This window comes from Oncorhynchus keta, unplaced genomic scaffold, assembly GCF_023373465.1.
Source record: "Oncorhynchus keta strain PuntledgeMale-10-30-2019 unplaced genomic scaffold, Oket_V2 Un_contig_16796_pilon_pilon, whole genome shotgun sequence".
NCBI classification, from domain to species: Eukaryota; Metazoa; Chordata; class Actinopteri; order Salmoniformes; family Salmonidae; genus Oncorhynchus; species Oncorhynchus keta.
The window spans coordinates 190,607-197,642 of NW_026280121.1; the positions used below are offsets into that span (position 1 = coordinate 190,607).

The window sequence follows — 7,036 nt, forward strand, 5'->3', positions numbered from 1 at the left end:
TTAGAGTTAGGGATGCTGGTCTCCATAAAGTTCTCACAAGTATATTAAGACATTGCTGATTCAGATGGGTTGGGTCTCTGCTGTTCTGTAAAGAATGTATTAAATTTAGCTCATTTCTCATTTTCTGTTGGAAAATTGCCCTTCCCCCGCTCCTCTGCCACCATCCTCCTGCTGTTGCACAAGCAGAATCTACTGACACCTAGCGGCAGTATGAGTAATAGCACACGGGTTACTTTCTAAATTGTACGTCGTCTCTCACGGTCAGGGAAGGGTTCAATTAGACTGTTTCTCAAGTCGGCCTACAACGCTGATGTTAACAGCAGAACAAACTCCAATCACAGGTAAAGAGGAGTTCAATAGTTACAGACAGCAAATCATGGGACATTACAATACAGTGGTTGGTCGGGCACTCTCAGTGTTAACAGACCTGGTTCAATCTGTAGCCATGTTCTGTTCCAACAGAGATGGTTCAATCTGTAGCCAATGCCTGGAGCGGTTTGGCAGGTGACAACACATAGCAGGTCTGAGCATGTTACTAGAATTACTGACAATCTCTGGAGTTAGGCTAGTCTATAACAGTACATAAACATTGCATTTATTTACACTTCCAGATGATAACTATCTACGATAATCAAGCCAGAGAGATACAACTGTTTCATGTGTTCTGTCTCCCATGAAACAAGCACCATAATAAATCATCAAATGAGTATTAGACTATAGAATCCAGCCATATGTTCTGTGGGTAAATTCTGAATTATATTTCTATGGCCCCAAAACATTCAAGGAACCACAATACCACAAATCTTCGACAATATGCTTTTCTCTTGCCACCTCACTTTTCCCTGCGTGTACTGCTTGTCCCTGTATTTTAAAAGTTGAATTGAGTCCCAAACCATCAATGGTTAATGTGTAGAGAGAGAGAGAGAGAGAGAGGGGGGAGAGGAGAGAGAGGAGGAGTGAGAAAGAGAGAGAGAGAGGGAGAAGAAAGAGAGGGAAGAGAGTGAGAGAGAGAGAGAGAGAGAGGAGAGTGAGAAAAGAGAGAGGAGAGAGTGAGAGGGAAGAGAGAGAGAGATTGGGCTAAGACCAACCCCCTGGATGTTTCAGTTAGGTTCTGCTGCTCCGGTGTCTTGCTTGTCAGTTCTCTCTTGTGCGGTGGTTAGTGTGGATTCTCTTCAACGCATTGATAAGATCTCTACAAATAATATTCAGGTAGGTTTATTTCTGTATGCAATGTCGCAGTGCTAGTCTATGTTAATAGAATGCGTTTGACCAATCACGCGGTCATTGGATGCGTTGCTTTTTACGCGCTAGAATTTCGTCTTACTTTATATCTGTTGTAAAAGATAAGGGTGTCTGCAGTGTGCTGAATCTCTTCTCAGAACATGTTTGAATTCGGTTGAATCCAATTCCACTTTCTGTTTATGATATTTCGTTTGACATGTATGTAGCCTGTTGTGTGGAATGCACAAGCCGTTAACTTATTTTTGGTCTGTGGACCGTGGGAACTTTACAGACCATGCCCATCGCAATGAGACGTTATTGGGGTAATCAGCGTACGGCAATTAGGCTGAATTTAGACAGGCAGTCTTTTGACCAATTAGATCAGTTCTGATAAAGATATGATGTGATCGGGGTAATTACCGGTCAATGGGCTGAATTGGAAATGTAGGCATATGAGCACAAGACGTTGAAAAAACGTCTGAACCAATTTTGCTTAGTGAGATGTGATTCCATGGCAATGTGCAGTGAGATACAACGGTCACTATATCATATGTTTAAGAACAGTTAGACTTCTCTATATGTATCCTATTGTATCCAGGCTATATTGTGTAATTTGTGTTGCCTATGCATTGTTTAGTTGTTTGTTTGAAACATATACATCATATTAAATTGAGTATTCTAATTCCTAGCAATTCTATAGTTTGAACCTTGAAACGTCAGATTAGATTCGAGTTAACGTTTCCAGACAAGGCCATTTCTTAAATCTTACCATATGACTCAAGGCAAGAAAAAAAAAAAATCCATTCTCAAAACACAAGACTCAAAGGAATGCGACCCGGTTGACACTTAATGGTTTTCTTACGTAAACATTATCTGATCAAAGACATTCTCCACTGGTTTCGATTCCTTTTGACAATACATTATTTATGAAAGTATATGCATTCCAGATTACATTCCATACATTTTACATTGATTTCCTTCTGGAAACTTGAGCAACTCAAATTTACTCCAACCTACTGACATTTCACCCCGACTGTGCTATGACGAAGCTGGCAGGTGAAAGTGTCCGCGTGTGCCAACTTTACAGACGCACTGTTATGACGCTGAATGTCTAACATCGTTAACGTGATTAACTCACTCTTTAAACATAATTAAGGTAGTTAAGGAAAGAGCTTGAAACATTTCACATGGCCTCTTTAGGTACTCGCTAACTCAGTCAAAACCTTTACCCCAAGTGGTCACTATGTGTTTAAACTAAGCGCATGTGTCGCTATCTCAATGTCGCCTCTGCTCCACACTTCCCATAAACCCAATGTTTTAATAAAAAATGAATCTCTATAGCAAACGTTTTAGGGCAACGAATTAAGATTGCCTTCAATAGGCTCATTTAATTAAAATTAAAATGTAGATAAATGTTTTAGTTATTTTTTTAATGTGTTTGTTTATTTATTTTTCATGATGTGTTTGTAATTAGTCATACTGTACTGTTCTCACCCTAATGTCCTCTGTATTATTTAATTCACAGGAGTTGGACAATAAGCGGCTCAGTCAAGACTCCTTCAAACAGAGCACATGAGCACCCTCTGGTGGCATTGACAAGCATTAACGCCTGTGATCAGAGACGTGGGGAAAGAGAACCACTACCTGACTCTTCTTGTCTATTGGATTATAGTTCTGTCATTCTATGGAGCGAAACTCACAGAGAGCCCCCATACCAACTGGTATTGATCGGTAACTGAAGCATGACAAGTTAAACTATGCGTTAATTAATACCTAGAATAAGGTATTAAAAAGTCAACCAAAGAGTTCACTAAAGAAGACAACAAACTACAGAAACATGGAGATGGAAGCCTCCCGTGCTGCTTATGCTGGGACCTTCCCCACTGAATCTATAGGCTCTCTACCCACCAACACCTCCTCTCCCAGCCTGCTCCAATTCTTCTGGGATTACCAGAACAATGATGTCATTGTGACGCACTACAACTACACAGGCAAGCTCCAGACAGACCGGTATCGTGAGGGGTTAAAACCTGAAGCCATAGCCTTCCTGGTAGTGTGTCTTCTTATCGTCCTGGAGAATGCTGTGGTTCTAATAGCCATCTGGACCAATAAGAAGTTCCACCTGCCCATGTACTATCTCCTAGGTAACCGTTGTTGTTTTTGTCCTACATCCACCCCCCTTTCTTCAGAGGACAACTTGACTATACTATATTGACTATACTTGACTATTTATATAACTTTTATAACTTTTAAAAAAATGTTATGTTACAATATAATTTTAAAAATCCACCATATGCAATTCCATTAATTTTCTATATTTTCTTCCTAGGTAACCTGACTCTGTCAGACCTCCTGGCCGGTGTCACCTACATGGCCAATATCATCATGTCTGGTCCTAATACACTGAGACTAACTCCAATACTCTGGTTTCTGAGGAAGGAGCGTCTTTATCACATTAGCCGCCTCCGTTATCAGCCTATTGGCCATCGCGATAGAACGCCACGTTACCATGGTGACAATGAAACCATACCACGGGGCAAAGAAGGGTCGGCTGCTGGCTCTGATCGGGGGAGCTGGGCGTTAGCAGGGCTGCTGGGGGTGCTCCCGTCCTGGGCTGGAACTGTATGGGTCGCCTGGACCGCTGTTCCACGGTTCTCCCGCTCTACGCCAAGTCTTACATCCTGTGCTGCGTGTCCGTGTTCAGCGCGTGCTCCTCGCCATCGTCGTTCTCTACGCCCGCGTCTTCCGTATCGTGCGCACTAACACCCAGCGCCAACGCCTCGGAGGAGCAAAGGGAAGCCTTCGCAAAGGCCTCGCCAGGAAATCCCAGAAGTACATGGCGCTCCTCAAGACAGTCACTATTGTACTCGGCGTCTTCATCGCTTGTTGGTTGCCGCTCTTCCTCCTCCTCGGCCTAGACTCATTCTGCCCTGCCCGCCGCTGCCGACTGCTCCTCAAGGCGGACTACTTCCTGGGTGTTGCCATGGTGAACTCGCTCCTCAACCCCATAATATACACCCTGACCAGCAAAGACATGCGTCGCGCTATTTTAAAACTGCTCTGCCGCCCGTGTCTCATGACCAAGGACGGGCAGGTGAAGAGGATGGGGGTGCCGTTCCTGGAGTGTAGCTTCAGTAAGACGGAGGTGGCATCGAAGAAGCTGGAAGGCCTGGAGACGACGATCTCCTCTGGGAACATCGTCACGGCTCAGTCACCCATAAAGACTCTCTACCCCAAGCTCTTCAAGGTCTAAAGAGCCTAATGTGGATAGCTCTGTGATGGACAGGGAACTAACTCCTATAGAAGATGGACAACATAAGTGCTCCATATGGCCTCCTGAAAAGACAGACCTGAAGGACCCTTTGGGCAGCTCTGTGTTTAAGAGAGTAAACCATAGAATTAGGGGCTTTGTCCCTTCCAGTAATTGTATTTCTATGGAGTGAACTTCATATTGAAGTGGTGGACAACAGGAGTGCTCAATATGGCCACCTGAAAACGGCATCACTTCCTGTTTGGCAACTCCACTCCAATGGCCTCCGGCCGACTAGCCTACATCTATAGCTCTCTTCTGGCCAATGAACTAAGCCTAAGAGCAAACCCTCAAAAAGACAGGTGAATGATCTATGATTGCGACAGATATAGCTACAGGTGTTTTGATGAGAGCATCAAGTTCAGACATATCTCTCTTCAGCAAGTCTGTAGTGGTGCACTTGCAGCAATATCACCACATCAAAAGACTGATGTTGTAAGAATGATGACTAAACATCAAGCCAGGTGGAAGAAATTAAAATGTGAATTAAGCAACTCTTCTGGTACTCACAAAAACCTTCCAGAACTGATTTGCACTAAGTTAACTCTGCATTGAGAGAGCATTGAAAGCCATGGATTAGATTGGACATTCTGTTCTAGAACTAAGACTGTAAACTGGACATTCCAACCATGTTGAGTTGTTGTGGCGAGTGCGGCTGGTTTACTTCACCCAACGTTTTCTATGTTGTTGTTGTTGTTGTTGTTTGAAATGCCTTAAAGAAGGCATAATATGTACATAATAATAATATGCCTGTGGACACCTGGACTTCGCTGGCTCGAAGGTCCATGTTGTGCCTGCCTGTGTCCCAAATGGCACCCTATTCCCTATACAGTGCACTACTTTTGACATTTGGGATACACTCCGAGACGCCGGTTGTGATAACCCCCATACAGCTACACAGTGTGCCCAAACAGAAGCCTATACAGGAAGTGGATGCTGTGTTGTTCACCCACCAGTTGCTCTTTGAAACACAAACACACAATGGAAACCTACGCATGCACCTAAACATTGTGGTACCTGGATGTGGAGGGAGATGTCAAACAATATTAAGATCACAGGATGCTGGTGAGGGAGGACGACTCATAATAATGGCTGGAATGGAATAAATGGAATGGTGTTAAAAAGTCATATAAACCAAGTGTTTTATACCGTTCCATTAATTATGTTCCAGCCATCACTATAAGCCCCTCCTCCCCAATTAAGGTGCCATTAGCCACCTGTGACTAAGATTATAATTTGAGTAGAAAATCTCCACACTGTTTTAGTGGCATTGTAGCTGTAGCTGTTTTTCTGGGCTTACTCAGTCAAGTAGAAACTATCTGTTAGTTCCTGATTCGAATTCATATTTTAAATGCCATCACACACTACAATACAAAAACACTACTATAAGAAAGCCACCATGAACCCAACTACCTGCAGCTCTAATCAGTGATGGACTTCTTCCCCAAGCAAAGGACTTCATGCAGTCCTTCGTGTTCCTCTTGTGTTAGTTATTGTATTGATACGAACCGTGTGTTGCACTTGGGGGTCTCTGTTTTGAAGACCGTGTTATAACTGATGAAACAACAGATCACCAGGTTACCATCCTAACCTGCTAGTCGGCATCATCCAGCTGCATTGGCTGTTTGGTAATGTTAGACTAGAACGTGCTTGTCAGCTATAAATCAAGATCAAAGTGGGAAGATACACAGCTGTATACAGTGCTAAGTTACAAACCCATTGACACATCTGTTATTTCTGGCTTTAGAGAGGCTTTTCCTATACAGTCTATGGACCTGAATGTATATTTTCTACGTTTCAACTGGTAATGTCATGTAACAATTCCAAAATAAATTGTGTTCTGTATTTGGATGGATGAGAAGGTGCACCATACTTTTGTACTGCGTGTTGTGTATTGAGCAATTTATTTTTGTATTTCTAAAGGAATTTGTTAGGGCTTGTACTTTGTACTGTAAAGTATATGCTTTTGTACTACCAGGTTCTACCATTATTAAAACAACTGTTTTCTGAAAAATCTGATTATAAAGTTGGTGTTCACTCTGCAGGATTATGCACAGGTGTACAGAGCCTTCAGAAAGTATTCAAACTCCTTTTCCATATGTTGTTGTTACAGCCTGGTTTTAAAATGGATTCAATTGAGATGTTGTGTCACTGGCCTACAGACAATACCCCATAATGTCAAGGTGGAATTATGTTTTACTAATTCATTCCAAATGAAAAGCTGAAATGTCTTAAGTCAATAGGTATTTTACTCCTTTGTTATGGCAAGCCTAAATAGGTTCAGGAGTAAAATTGAGCTTAACAAGTCACATGGACTCTCCAATAAAAGTGTTTAACATGATTTTTGAATGATGACCTTATTTCTGTACCCCACACATCTGGAAGGTCCCTCAGTCCAGCAGTGAATTTCAAACACAGATTCAACCACAAAGACCAGGGAGGTTTTACAATCCCTCACAAAGAAGGGCACCTATTGGTAGATGGGTAAAAATATTTAAAAAACAG

General features: G+C 42.4%; 1 pseudogene; it reads left to right on the plus strand.

Moving 5' to 3' along the window:
* Window positions 1–258: 258 nt before the first annotated feature.
* LOC127919496 (sphingosine 1-phosphate receptor 1-like) lies at window positions 259–5,127 on the plus strand (annotated as a pseudogene).
* The last annotated feature ends 1,909 nt before the right edge of the window (window positions 5,128–7,036 follow it).